Here is a 14,987-nt window from a genome sequence, read left to right as displayed (position 1 = left end):
TCTAGCTAGGCACACTGGGAAACAGGGAGAGCGTCTGCTGCCACTCTGTGCTGAGTAGGGACGGACCTAGGGGTGGTCAAGGGGCTGACGGGATATTGTCAGTTCGCAGGGACGACCTAGGGGCCTGAAGGGAGTGAGGGGTCTGGAGCCGGGCTATAGCTGACCGAGTCACCTTGAGGCAGTGCTAGTTAGTAGGATGCCAGAAGGGATAGCCTGTTAACATGGTCTGGAATCCTGGAGAGGGTCTGCGCTAGGCTGACCAAGACAGGTAGACGCCCCAAGTACTGCATGGCAGAGCCAGAGTACCTAGCCCATTCCAGACACTCACCGTAGGGAGCACAGACTGGGAGGAAGGAGTCACAGCAGACACTGAGAGAGTGAGCCTAGCCTGAGGTAGTGCAACACTGGGTCACACCTAGATAAGGTACATATGTGGTGGTGCATCTGAAGCTAATCTTTATTGTACCGGTGTGGTGGCTGCCCCGCAGAGTGGAGCCCCATGTACGATAACTGTTACGAGAGAGTGGAGGATCCGCGTGGGGCGGAGAACATGAAATGGCGGACAGAGGCTGATGGGGAGGGCACCCGTGGCGTGCAACCCACTGAAGAGCAGACTGTCGCCGAGTTATCATTGACCAACCTGCTCTGGAGCGGAGCGAAGGCCGTGGCTGCCCCATTTTTATCCTGTCTGGGACAGCGAGGGGCCACCCTTGAAGAGTGTGAGGAAATTGTAATAATTGGGGGAGAACCCCGTGAGGAAAACAAACAAATGGACTTTTTGGGCTTAAAAGTCGACCAAAATGGCGGTTCCCGCTTGCTAGGGACACCGCATGGGCCAGTCGCAGAAAAAATGGCTGATGCAGGACTTGCAAAGAGCTGGCCGGGAATGGCGCGAACAGCAGAGCCCCGCCCTGATGGGGGGCATGGCGCGAAAGCTATGGCTGCGCCTGCATGGACAGTGACTCACTCAGCCCCTGTGCTGAGTCAACCGCTTAGTCTATGGGACCCTCCCCTGATTTCTACCAGGGGGAGTGACTTTCAACTATGGCCTGTGGGGATGCACCCACTGGGCCCAGGGACTGATATCCAGACGGCGCAACTACAAAAAGTAGTTCCGGCCGTGGAAGAGCCGTGCAAAAAGGATGGTTATCTTGCACAGAGGGCGGCTGCAAGGAGAAGGCGGGAACTAGCCGCGGGAAAAGACCCCCACCCTTGTGGGGAAATTGGCGCGAAAACGCTAACCGCGCCCACCAGGACTGAGAGAGGTGCGGCCTTAATTAAGGGGCATGATATTCCCCTGTGGGACCCGCCCATAATTGCAACCCCTGGGGGCGGGTTCCAGCTCTGTCAGAGAAGGGAGGAGCCGAAGTAGGGAGTGGCGGATCCAGCAACTTCCATCAGTCAATTGCGAGGAACCACTGAGAAGGAGAGACCTGTACAGGAAGTGGCTCCTGTACAAAGAATGGCCTGCTCCTCCACTGTGGGCACGATGGTCTCCACCCAGCCCTATTCAGTACCCGGCGGGTTGCTAGTAGTGAGGGTGGCCAACACCGAGACGGTGGTCGGGCTCTGCCTACAATGCGGGCTGCCCGGAGGCACGGTCAATACGGCGGCACGTTGCCCTCATTGCGGGACTTTGTACCTGTGGCCTATGCCCACATTTATTCCTATACAGCCTGCTGACCCCCCGGTGGACGTGACAAGGCGCTCCGCCGAGTCCCCGGGCGCGCTATGGATCAACCGCGCGAGTCCCGGAGACAAGGGACTGGAGCCGGTCAAGTCGGCTGGGTCAGTAGCGATCGAGGCGGCTGAATCAACCCCCGCGTTCGGGAAAAAGAGACTGTCACCCCGCCCGGAGACCCCTAAGTCAGGAAAAGGGGATTACTCAGACGAGGACCTCCGAGAGCTGGCGGTGGTAAAAGCGGAGCTGAAAAGGCAGACCGGAAGGACGACACCCCGTGGGGTGAGTGGCAGGACGTCCCCCGCAGATCGGCGACCCGACCGACGGAGTCCCGCCATCCCAGGACCTGGCGGAGACGGGAGAGAGACGCCTACACCCCTGCGGACGGGTAAGCCAAGCAGCCCTATTACTTACCTGGTTACAGCGGACGGCGAAGCGCTGGAGGGACCGCGCCAGGCCCAAAGCGCACGTGGAGGGACGGCATCACTTCCGGCAACGACGGCGGAGCAACCGGATGTCGTCATAGAGGAAGAGATCCCGCATGGGGGTCCCACGCAAGATGGTGACGTTTCCGGTTCCGGGGAGGACGTCACTTCCGGTGGCGACGGCGGAACCCATGAAGAAAAAGCAGCGACGCTTCGGCGATCGGGGGAAGGTCCCCGATCACTTACAAGGCCCAGAAATTGGAGAGACGATCTCAGGACTGAGGAGGGTGAGACATCATCCTTGGACCAGTCTACGGACAGCCAGGAGCGGGTCGTAACCCCGTGGGGTCCCGTTCCGTGCCCCTATGCCCAAACCCCCGCCATAGTTAATACCCCTACCCCCATCACACGGTCACCGGGTTCACCGCCTAGCCTGGAGTACGTGGACAATTCACAAGGGAGAGAGGGAAGACGGACTGGGGAAAGGCAGCGCAGTGGCGCTACGGAGGGCGATTCAAGGGGAGGGGGAGAATTGAGAGTGGCAACTACAGCACCCCAACCCGTAGTAAAGGCCTCGGGGTCGTTTAGGTGGTCTGTACCGCGGTCTGAGCGGTCATCAGGGGTATTTTCCATGGACGATGATAGGGACTCAGGAGGGTCAAACAGATTCCGGGAGAACCGGTGGTGGGCCCCATTATTTGAAGGGTACTCGGCCTGGATGGACCGCACTCGGTTCCTCATCCGGCGAGAGGATGTAGTGGACTATTGGTGGGCGGTGGGAGAGTTTACCCCAGAACAGAGGGACAGAGAGCTGCAGGAGCGATGGCTGCAGATTGAGAATAGGGAAATAGAGCCTATGGGTCCCAGTATTTTGTCAGACCCCGTGGACCCTGACGAACCCCTATCATGGGTGCTACCTGGGAGGGCAGGTAAGGCTGACCTGACTAGAATTAGTAGGGCCGAGAGAACCATAATGGCTCGGTATAAATCTTCCCACGGGTTGGAGTACCCGTATGTCCCTGAGCCTCTCATGGATGAGATAGAGGATAACCGGGATAGGTGGCTTAGGGAGGCCATAGAAATGCACCTAGTGGGGAGAGGGAGTTCCGTGATAGGAAAGAAGGCCGAGGAACGGATAGAACATTTAATCCGCATATGGGCCATTGGGAGAAATATCTATAAACACAGAGTAACATATAGACCAGAGAGGGGATTACCCAGGCATTTCTCAGTAACAGTTCTGGATATGGGGGGTAGAGAAGTAAAGAAACCGGACCCCTATCACTATTTTTAGGTGGTACTGTGCATCACGCGGGTCTGTGGCTGCTGGTCGGGGCGGGCTTGGCGGATGACTGTATTCATGTGTACTGTATTATGAGGAAATTTGTGTGATGTTAAATTATGTTTTCCGTTACAGTGCTTCCTGGAAAGAGGTATACAAATTTAGGTCCCAGCGAGGGCGATGGGATTCACCAGGGGGAGAATGTAGCGGTCATGTAAAATGGCTACAGTCATCTCTCCTGCTGACAGTAAGGCCTGGTAAGTTGTGGGCATGCCAGCAGTAATCATGGAGGTTTTCCCTCACACCCTGGTGGGGTGCCCTGTGTATGGATGGGACTGGTCACATGCTCTGACTCCATGGTTAGTGATGTCAGAGGTGTGTCAGCCTCAGAAGTTACATAAGGCACAGCACTGTGTCTAAAAGTTAGTGGCTGGAAGGTTCTACCTGAAGTCTGAGTTGAGGAAGGAGTTCAAGTTCTGCAGAGTGTTAGTTATGTTATAGTAACTCCATGGGAGACTGTGTCCAGGGACCTGGCACAGGGCAGTGATTCCTGCGGGAATAGTGAATCCCTCATCTAGGTGACATACCTATCAAAGGGGAGCACGGGCGAGATGATCGGCTAAATACACCCCATTGTGGAGGGCAGCTATGCCCACCGTGACAATAAAGATGGAGCTGATCAGAGAAACCCCTGTGTGTGAGAGTCCAATGATTACACAGGAGGTTGCACCACCGAGGAGTTCCTCGTCAGGATCATCCCCATGCGGACGCAGGGACCCTGGTGAGGTGGAGGCGCTGCACTGGAACTAGGTGAGACTCAGCACACTACCTCAGCTGCCTGTCTGGACGGGTCCTCCCCACACACCATCAACCGGGAGACTCAGGAGTCCTGTAGCCAACAGGTGCACCACCCGACACTACCACACTGTAATGGGGGCCGGTTAGACCACAGGGGCCAATGTGAGATTGGGTGGGTCAGGCCGGGCCAGAAACACTGTTACATATATATATATATATATATTATACACACACACGCATGCACACACGCAGATATTTGTGTCTTTAAAACTGTTGTTTTCTGAAGACAATGGTTTCTCTCTATACCTTTCTCCTTTCCCCTCTCCCCCCCTCCTTTCCCCTCTCCCCCCCTCCTTTCCCCTCTCCCCCCCTCCTTTCCCCTCCCCCCCCCTCCTTTCCCCTCTCCCCCCTCCTGTCCTCCTCCCCTCTCCTTTCCCCTCTCCCCCCCTCCTTTCCCCTCTCCCCCCTCCTTTCCCCCTCCCCTCTCCTTTCCCCCCCTCCCCCATCCTTTTCCCCTCCCTTCCCCCCTCTTCTCTTTCATAACTCCCTCTCTATCTCCCTTCCCCATTCTTTCTCTTCCTCACCCTCTTCCTCTCCTCTCTTTCTTTTCTTCTCCCCCTCGCCGCCCAATGTTTTCCTTTCTCCTCCTCTATCCCTTGTCACTTTCTTTTCCCCACTCCCGCTCTGTCTTCCTCTCCACCCTCTCTGACCCTCTCTCTCTGTCTTCGTCTCCTTTTTCTGTCCCTTCCTTCCCTTTACCTTCCTCTCTCTCCATTTCCTCTCTCTCCATTTCCTCTCTCATTCTCTTCCTCTCCCTTCCCCCTCTCTCTTCCTGTCCTTGGCCTCCTCTCCCTTCCCTCTAGCTCTCTCCCTTCTCCTCTCCCTTCCCTCTAGCTCCCTCCCTTCTCCTCTCCCTTCCCTCTAGCTCTCTCCCTTCCCCTCTCCCTTCCCTCCCTCAGTCCTTCCTCTCTGTTCTGTACCCCCACAAACCCGCAAAGTAATTTGTGCAGCTAGAGAGGCATTGCAGGTATTGATCCACATAGGGAGATTGCTATTGACTGACTGCAGCTTGGGCTGTTTCTCTATCTCTCTGTGGATTTTAAAGCTGCAGTCGCAGACACACACATACATATACACACACAGACACACACAGACAGACACACAAACACATACATACATACACAGACACACATACACACACACAGACACACATACACACACACACACACCCGTCCCTCCCTCCATCACATCTTCTCCTTTTGAGATATATTAATGAACCTGAGTATTTTCAAAGTGAGTTTATTATCATAGTCACTTGGGAATTGTCTGTTTGGTAATTGAACTGCGATCATTGCCACAGTGGCATGGCGAGAGAAAGAGAAGAGAGAGGGGAGAGAGAGAAAAAAGAGAGCGCGCAAGGACATGACAGAACGAGAAAAGAAAGAGAGACAGCGAGAAAAGAAATAGAGAGAGAGAGAAAAGAAAGAGAGAGACAGAGAGTAAGGAAAGAGGAAAAAGCGAGAGTGAGAAAAAGAAAGGGGGGAAAAGAGAGAAGATAGGAAAGAAAGAGAGTTAGGGAGGGAAGACAGAAAAAGAGTGTGAGAGAGAAAGAGAGAAGACGAAGGTCTGGGCAGATAGAAAACTGATAGATAACTGAACAGACTTGGGAAGAAAACACGATTGCTAAAAGGAGACTGCTGACCAGGCCGCGGTTATCTGTGGGGTTTCACATTTAGGTAATAACCCCTTGTGCTCTCTCACCCATTAACTGTGCCCAGCACTACAGCCAGGGATCAATATGCGGAGGTTTCCGCTCTTCCACACACACACAGATTGCTACGGGCAGCCGCTGCCGCAGCCAGACTTAATAACTCAGCCAGAGCCAGGCCTAGTAACTGCCGCTGCCGAGCCTAGTAACTCTGCAGCTGCCAGAGCCGGGCCTAGTAACTGCCGCTGCCGAGCCTAGTAACTCTGCAGCTGCCAGAGCCGGGCCTAGTAACTGCCGCTGCCGAGCCTAGTAACTCTGCAGCTGCCAGAGCCAGGCCTAGTAACTGCCGCTGCCGAGCCTAGTAACTCTGCAGCTGCCAGAGCCGGGCCTAGTAACTGCCGCTGCCGAGCCTAGTAACTCTGCAGCTGCCAGAGCCAGGCCTAGTAACTGCCGCTGCCGAGCCTAGTAACTCTGCCGCTGCCAGAGCCGGGCCTAGTAACTGCCGCTGCCGAGCTTAGTAACTCTGCAGCTGCCAGAGCCGGGCCTAGTAACTGCCGCTGCCGAGCCTAGTAACTCTGCAGCTGCCAGAGCCGGGCCTAGTAACTGCCGCTGCCGGGCTTAGTAACTCTGCCGCTGCCAGAGCCGGGCCTAGTAACTGCCGCTGCCGAGCCTAGTAACTCTGCAGCTGCCAGAGCCAGGCCTAGTAACTGCCACTGCCGAGCCTAGTAACTCTGCAGCTGCCAGAGCCTAGTAACTCTGCAACTGCCAGAGCATAGTAACTCTGCAGCTGCCAGAGCCTAGTAACTCTGCAGCTGCCAGAGCCAGGCCTAGTAACTGCCGCTGCCGAGCCTAGTAACTCTGCAGCTGCCAGAGCCGGGCCTAGTAACTGCCGCTGCCGAGCCTAGTAACTCTGCAGCTGCCAGAGCCTAGTAACTCTGCAGCTGCCAGAGTCGGGCCTAGTAACTCTGCAGCTGCCAGAGCCTAGTAACTCTGCAGCTGCCAGAGCCGGGCCTAGTAACTCTGCAGCTGCCAGAGCCTAGTAACTCTGCATCTGCCAGAGCCGGGCCTAGTAACTGCCGCTGCTGGGCTTAGTAACTGCCGCTGCCAGAGCCGGGCCTAGTAACTCTGCAGCTGCCAGAGCCTAGTAACTCTGCAGCTGCCAGAGCCGGGCCTAGTAACTCTGCAGCTGCCAGAGCCTAGTAACTCTGCAGCTGCCAGAGCCGGGCCTAGTAACTGCCGCTGCTGGGCTTAGTAACTGCCGCTGCCAGAGCCGGGCCTAGTAATGCTGCCGGGCCTAGTAGTAACTGCCGCTGCCGGGCCTAGTAACTCTGCCGGAGCCGGGCCTAGTAACTCTGCCGGAGCCGGGCCAAATAACTCTGCCGCAGCCGTGCCTAGTAACTCTGCGTGAAGCTCTGTACATGTGAAGAAGAGACCTGTGAGGTTTGGGAAGCTCAGTACATGTGAAGAAGAGACCTGTGATGTTTGTAAAGCTCTGTACACGTGAAGAAGAGACCTGTGAGGTTTGGGATCTCTACGCGTGAAGAAGAGACCTGTGTGGTTTGGGATCTCTGCACGTGTGAAGAAGAGGCCTGTGTGGTTTGGGATCTCTGCACGTGTGAAGAAGAGACCTGTGTGGTTTGGAATCTCTGCACGAGTGAAGAAGAGACCTGTGTGGTTTGGGATCTCTACGTGTGAAGAAGAGACCTGTGTGGTTTGAGATCTCTGCACGCGTGAAGAAGAGACCTGTGTGGTTTGGGATCTCTACGTGTGAAGAAGAGACCTGTGTGGTTTGGAATCTCTGCACGAGTGAAGAAGAGACCTGTGAGATTTGGAAAGCTTTGTACACGTGTAGAAGAGACCTGTGAGGTTTGGAGAGATCTGCACAAGTGAAGAAGAGACCTGTGAGGGTTTGTAAAGCTCTGTACACTTGAAGAAGAGACCTGCGAGGTTTGGAGAACTCTGCACTCATTACATCCATGAAGATCTCTCACTAGTCCATTTAAAGATATCACTCACAGATGTGTACGTCTCTAGTTATATGTATGCTAGAACTTTGCACTACACGTTTAGAACACAGAACCGTTCCACGTGATCCCCATGACCTGACCTCATTTAATGATAGAACAGACATAGTGTGAGGTATTGTAGGTGCACCCTCTGGGTGCTGGGACGGCTGCTCCCTTCCCATCCAGCCACGCTGTAACAGCAGAGGACCAGCACCAGCAACGCTGACACAACAGGGAGCGGAGTTTGCCATGTCACACCCCCCCAGAGCATTCTGGGTATCACTCTGCTGCACGCACATCTCCGTGTCCCACTTCCGATGTCTCACTGAGCCTGAGGTGGGCCCCAGCGGGGAGTGCTACTAGAAACACATATTAGGGTCTGTTTCCTGAAGTCTGGGTTTAAACCGATGCACACAGCATCAGATGTATCACAGCAATTGAATCCTATTGAAAGTCTGGTGCCGTGGTTCTGTCCCGGTGCCGCGGTTCTGCCCTGGTGCCGTGGTTCTGCCCCGGTGCCGCGGTTCTGCCCCGGTGCCGTAGTTCTGCCGCGGTTCTGTCCCGGTGCCGCGGTTCTGCCCCGGTGCCGCGGTTCTGCCCCGGTGCCGTAGTTCTGCCGCGGTTCTGTCCCGGTGCCGTGGTTCTGTCCCGGTGCCGCGGTTCTGCCCTGGTGCCGTGGTTCTGTCCCGGTGCCGCTGTTCTGCCCTGGTGCCGCGGTTCTGCCCCGGTGCCGTAGTTCTGCCGCGGTTCTGCCCCTGTGCCGCGGTTCTGCCCCGGTGCCGCGGTTCTGTCCCGGTGCCACGGCTGGAGAGCATATACTACAGACCAATTACTCTCTCTCTGATTTCACTTTCCAGATGCAATCTCTGGGGAGTGTAAGGAAGTCTCCCGGCTGTAAACCGGGGCGAAAGATTGATTTAGTGACACCCAGTCCCAGCAAGCTCAGAACCCACTACACCAGAGGTGGCCAACTCCAGTCCCTGAAGAGCTACCAACAGGTCAGGTTTTCAGGATATTCCTGCTTCGGCGCAGGTGGATCAATCAGTGGCTCCCTGCTTCAGCGCAGGTGGATCAATCAGTGGCTCCCGGCTTCAGCACAGGTGGCTCAATTGGTGGCCACCTGTGCTGAAGCAGGGATATTTGGGGCATTAAGGACAGTTTAGCCTAGAGGTGGGCAATTCAGTCCTCAAGGGCTACCAACAGGTCAGGTATCAGGGATATCCCTTCTCCTAAATTAGGGTCATTTAGTTAAATCCTTTGGCTAAAGCGTGACCAGCCTGCAGCCACGCCCAGTATGACAAGCCTGCAGCGACGTGGCCGTATGACCAGCCTGCAGCCACGTCCAGTATGACCAGCCTGCAGCCACGTCCAGTATGACCAGCCTGCAGCCACGTCCAGTATGACAAGCCTGCAGCCACGTCCAATATGATAAGCCTGCAGCTACGTGGCAGTATGACAAGCCTGCAGCCACGGCCCTTATGACAAGCCTGCAGCCACGCCCTGTATGGCAAGCCTGCAGCCACGTTCAGAAAAGCAAGCCTGCAGCCACGTCCAGTATGGCAAGCCTGCAGCCACGTCCAGTAAGGCCAACGTGTAGGCCCTAACACTGCCTGGTAAGGTTCTCTCTCCCCCCTGATGTAGGGAGAACGGTCCCAATAGATGGGCCATGCACAGGTGTGTAAAGGAAACCTGCTAATATAAGTGGGCCGGATGAGTGTGAAACAGACACGTATTTAACTAAATCGCTCGTCAGAGTGGGTGCAGCGTCGGGACTTTTTATTTTGTCTCTTGTTAGGGGTGCCAGGCGGCTTCTCCAAAAATACTGGACACAATGGTGAAAGGTGCGACGCGCTCTACACACCTCTCCGCTCCATGCTGTTTCCTCCTCTCCTTGGGCCCACAACCAGGCTCCTGACACCTCCCCCTGATTTGCTCATTACCCATCAGCAGCCAATCAGGATGGAGGAAGCTGCCCAGCCCCCTAGCAAGGGCCAGCAACTGGTCAAGTTGTAAGGCTATCCCTGCTTCAGCACAGGCGGCTCAATCAGTTCCAGCTACAGCACAGGTGAGTGAATCAGTCCCTGCTTCAGCACAGATGGCTCACTCAGTCCCAGCTTCAACACAGGTGGCTCAATCAGTCCCAGCTTCAGCACAGGTGGATGAATCGGTCCCTGCTGCCAGCACAGTGACGGAGCCACCTGTGCTGAAGCAGGGATATCCTGAGCACCTGACCTGTTGGTGGCCCTTGAGGACCGGAGTTTCCGCCCCTGCTCTAGAGATATATATAAATAATATATATATATTTATTTATATAATATATATAAATAGATACTGTTTTATTAAAGCAAGACCCCAAAACCCAGCCATATCTGTAACAGAAAATACAGCCGTGCAAACCAAGTGCCGATCAATATCCCCAAATGCTCCCGGCGGAGCTGGTAAAGTTTGTGGGCGATAAAATCCTGTTTTTATGGGGCAATTTAGCTGGGTAAGAGGCGGTGACCCTGTTAAGAATAACTATCGTAGGGGGAAAGGGAAAGGAAAGAAGAAGAAAAAGCCCTACCGTGGAAAGTAAAAACACACACACAATCCAGGATTTATACTCCGGGGTCACAGGGCAAACCCTGCGGGATTCTGGGAGCAGCACGCAGGGTATACAGCGGGAAAGGAACAAGGAGAGTTATGGTGGCAGCCTGCCGGCGTACACAATAAAGTCAGCCGTGTCGGGGCCTGTCTCGAAATCGCGCGTTTTTAATCGAGACTGACAACGGGAGACGTATTCGGGGAGGCTGTATATAATTCCTCGTTTGTAAGTGATTTTGTCACAAAACAGAGATGTGTATTTTTTTTGTAAACTCTTATTTTTATGGGAGACAAAAATGGTGACGGGGGGCGGAGTTTGGTCTTTGTCTGTGGCGCATGTGTAAAAAGGTGAGGCTACACGTAGAAATCAGAGGATCCGTAGGCACCTCAGGCGCACAGGACTCCATTAAAAATGGCGGGTGTCCTACAGTATGTCTGCGTCATTAAAAAGAGTTTAGATGTCTGTTTTACCTTCGTCACAGGGTTTTTCTGTGCCACACGATACTGTTGTGTACGCCAGGGGTGTTCAACTCCAGTCCTCAAGCCCCCCTAACAGGTCAGGTTTTTGGGGTATTCCTGCTTCAGCACAGGAGGCTAAATCAGTCCCGTCTTTGACTGAGCCTCTGATTGAGCCACCTGTGCTGGAACTGGGATATCATGAAAACTGACCTGTTGGAGGGGGGAGCCCGAGGACTGGAGTTGAGTACCCCCGCTCTTCGGAGTAAAAATCATCACAACGGCCGAGTATTCAAACAAGACGCAGTCTTCTTACCCAGAATCCTCTTAGGGCAAAGTCAGGCCCAACAGCACGTCTGTAAATGAAACGTGAGCACCACTTCAAATTAGTAAAAAAAAAGTCAAGTTCTCGGTGTGTAACCATCGTCCTCAGACGAATGCAAATGTTTGTATGTTGTTGGTGTGTTGACGTTTCACCCGTCAACCATTTTTGTCACTGGCGAATTGTGCATTCTACTAGTGGTGAAAAAAAACCCCGTGATTACCTTGTATGTATGTACAGTATGTATGTACAGTATGTATGTCTTTATTTATATAGCGCCATTAATGTACACAGCGCTTCACAGCAGTAATACATGTGGCAATCATATAAATAACAAATAATACAAATAACACATGTAACCCCCTTTACCGGGGCCAATCGCAGATTGGGCCCCCTAAGGTGTACTTGGGTCTGGCTACATGTCTTTGTGTGGTGCATACCTGCTGGCAACAGGAGGGCCTGAGTCTCCCGCGATGACATGGGGGATAACAGGAACAGGTCTCTGGGGTGGATGCCTTCGTTCTCATTCAGTGGTGCAGCGCCACCATCTTTAGTAAGCCCTAGGAATGCGGGGTGGAATCCTTACCAAGAGTTCCCACACAGGGATAAGAGATTCCAGTCTCACACAAGTTGGTCTTTCTTTAAAAGCAGCAGTCTTTATTCACAGCAGCAGCAGCAGCAGCAGCAGCAGACAGGTACAGGGTGTCTGATCCACTTAGATTGCTCTCCTTTAGGATGGTCCCTCCTTGCCACCACTCTGGATCTTACTCTTCCCTCACCCCCTAAGCAGGGAGAGAGGTACTGGTCCATCTCCCTACACTAAGGTTGGATCAGCTCTACTCATGAGCTGATCACTCTCCTTCTCCAACTGTAACTCCAGCTCACTAACTAACACTTGTCACGCACTGGACCAGCCAGTGTCACACACTAACACTTCTCAACAAACTAAATAGGAAGTGCACTGCTCTTTATGATATCAGTAGGCACCGCCTCTGTGTATCTTGCTTTGACACAGGGTCAGGTGACCTACCTCCACCACTCAGGGCAAGTGCTTGAAGTGGGGGAAACCCATGATAACTCCTGGCAACCTGCCCTTACCAGGGCTTATACCAGGAGGAGGATAGAACTATAGCCCTATTTCTTACCAGGGCTACACACATAATGGGAATAAGTGCTTCAGACGTAAAAGTAACATTAAGGAAGAGGAGTCCCTGCTCCGAGGAGCTTACAGTCTAATTGGTAGGTAGGGAGAACATACAGAGACAGTGGAGGGAGTTCTGGTAAGTGTGTCTGCAGGGGGCCTTGTTAATTGGGGCACTTTTTGATTGGGTATCTTCAAGTGGGTTATGCACAAAAATAGGAGCATCAAATGTGCAAAGATGAATAATAACATACAGACGTTTGGCTAATGATTTGGGGTACGTAACACGATGTGCACTTTCATTTCGTGTTACAAGCATTTACTGCTCGTGTTTGCGCATAGTTCAGAGGTTAAAAACAGTGGAAACAGAATATATACTGTTCGTTGTGTAAGCCCCCCCACCCCCCCAACTCCTATTGACTCCCCAAATCACAAGGTGGCACACGTGGGGAAAACTTGATCCATTGATGCGAGATGAAAATGACCCACTTTGCACCTATTTGACCAGAATCTGCCTTAATGCTTCACCCCGTAGTGCAGTGTTTTTCAACAGGGGTTTCTAGGAAACCTTGGGTTCCCCGGGCACCCCTAAAGGGTTCCCTGCAATATTCTGGTGATTTGAAAATTGTGTAAAATACAGAAGAATTTACAATGCATCTGATCTCAGACGCGCTATTAGAGAGGGTTGGGGTTCCTTACAATGCATCTGATCTCAGACGCGCTATTAGAGAGAGTTGGGGTTCCTTACAATGCATCTGATCTCAGACGCGCTATTAGAGAGGGTTGGGGTTCCTTACAATGCATCTGATCTCAGACGTGCTATTAGAGAGGGTTGGGGTTCCACAGAATTTCACATAGGGTTCATTAACCAAAAATAAATGTTGAAAACCACTGCCGTAGTGTTTTAATGTTCTCTTTGTCACAGGTAAGAAGCTTCAAAATCATATTTCTCCTGTGTGTCCAGACAAGAGCATGCGAAGTATCACATTGTAATCTGCACGTCATGTCATTATAACCTAACTCCTCCTACACAATCTCCCAGACTCCCCATCTAACGCACATAGGCGCAATCTAACTCCCAGACCCCCCATCTAACGCACACAGGCGCAATCTAACTCCCAGACTCCCCAGCTAACGCACACAGGCGCAATCTAACTCCCAGACCCCCCAGCTAACACACACAGGCGCAATCTAACTCCCAGACTCCCCAGCTAACGCACACAGGCGCAATCTCCCAGACTCCCCATCTAATGCACACAGGCGCAATCTAACTCCCAGATTCCCCAGCTAACGCACACAGGCGCAATCTCCCAGACTCCCCATCTAACGCACACAGGCGCAATCTAACTCCCAGACTCCCCATCTAACGCACACAGGCGCAATCTCCCAGACTCCCCAGCTAACGCACACAGGCGCAATCTAACTCCCAGACTCCCCATCTAACGCACACAGGCGCAATCTCCCAGACTCCCCAGCTAACGCACACAGGCGCAATCTAACTCCCAGACTCCCCATCTAACGCACACAGGCGCAATCTCCCAGACTCCCCAGCTAACGCACACAGGCGCAATCAAACTCCCAGACTCCCCAGCTAACGCATACAGGCGCAATCTAACTCCCAGACTCCCCAGCTAACGCACACAGGCGCAATCTCCCAGACTCCCCAGCTAACGCACACAGGCGCAATCTAACTCCCAGACTCCCCATCTAACGCACACAGGCGCAATCTAACTCGCAGACTCCCCATCTAACGCACACAGGCGCAATCTAACTCCCAGACTCCCCAGCTAACGCACACAGGTGCAATCTAACTCCCAGACTCCCCAGCTAACGCACACAGGCGCAATCTATCTCCCAGACTCCCCAGCTAACGCACACAGGCGCAATCTAACTCCCAGACTCCCCAGCTAACGCACACAGGCGCCATCTCCCAGACTCCCCAGCTAACGCACACAGGCGCCATCTCCCAGACTCCCCATCTAACGCACACAGGCGCAATCTAACTCCCAGACTCCCCAGCTAACGCACACAGGCGCAATCTATCTCCCAGACTCCCCATCTAACGCACACAGGCGCAATCTAACTCCCAGACTCCCCATCTAACGCACACAGGCGCAATCTAACTCCCAGACTCCCCAGCTAACGCACACAGGCGCAATCTAACTCCCTGACTCCCCAGCTAACGCACACAGGCGCAATCTCCCAGACTCCCCAGCTAACGCACACAGGCGCAATCTAACTCCCAGACTCCCCAGCTAACGCACACAGGCGCAATCTATCTCCCAGACTCCCCAGCTAACGCACACAGGCGCAATCTAACTCCCAGACCCCCCATCTAACGCACACAGGCGCAATCTAACTCCCAGACTCCCCATCTAATGCACACAGGCGCAATCTAACTCCCAGACTCCCCAGCTAACGCCCACAGGCGCAATCTAAGAGTAATAGCTGAATTCTGAGACACACAGGACATTAAAGCTGCTCCCAGACTCTGTGCCATTAACCAATGTACTTTGTGACTTCATCATTCATTATACGGCTGGGCTGGCCAGAAGAGCTTGCAATTCAATGTTACTCTTGTCTTG

The sequence above is a fragment of the Ascaphus truei genome, chromosome 10 (genome assembly GCF_040206685.1).
Source record: "Ascaphus truei isolate aAscTru1 chromosome 10, aAscTru1.hap1, whole genome shotgun sequence".
NCBI lineage: Eukaryota > Metazoa > Chordata > Amphibia > Anura > Ascaphidae > Ascaphus > Ascaphus truei.
The sequence above is the reverse complement of the archived record's forward strand: the minus strand, read 5'-3'. Positions refer to the sequence as shown.